The sequence below is a fragment of the Sinocyclocheilus grahami genome, unplaced genomic scaffold (assembly GCF_001515645.1).
Source record: "Sinocyclocheilus grahami isolate Dianchi unplaced genomic scaffold, SAMN03320097.WGS_v1.1 scaffold450.1, whole genome shotgun sequence".
Lineage (NCBI taxonomy): Eukaryota > Metazoa > Chordata > Actinopteri > Cypriniformes > Cyprinidae > Sinocyclocheilus > Sinocyclocheilus grahami.
The window spans coordinates 389517-389924 of NW_015505629.1; the positions used below are offsets into that span (position 1 = coordinate 389517).

General features: G+C 39.0%; 1 protein-coding gene across 1 annotated transcript in view; it reads left to right on the forward strand.

The window, feature by feature from the left end:
- The window catches only part of LOC107552429 (hepatic triacylglycerol lipase-like), a 12834-nt gene that overhangs the window by 5813 nt on the left and 6613 nt on the right, over positions 1-408 (forward strand). The gene's annotated exons all lie outside the window — the stretch shown is intronic.

Here is a 408-nt window from a genome sequence, read left to right on the forward strand (position 1 = left end):
TTCCAGAGTTTGGGAGCTAAATAGGAAAAGGATCTTCCGCCTGCAGTTGATTTTGATATTCTAGGTATTATCAAATTGCCAGAGCTTTGAGAACGCAGAGCACGTGAAGGACTATAATGCAATAAGAGCTTGTTCAAATACTGAGGTGCTAAACCATTCAGGGCTTAATAAGTAATAAGCAAGATTTTAAAATCTATACCATGTTTAATAGGTAGCCAGTGCAGTGTTGACAGAACCGGGCTTAAATGGTCATATTTCCTGGTTCTAGTAAGAACTCTAGCTGCTGCATTTTGGACCAGCTGGAGTTTGTTTATTAAGCGTGCAGAACAACCACCCAGTAAAGCATTACAATAATCTAACCTTGAGGTCATAAACGCATGGATTAACATTTCTGCATTTGACATTGAG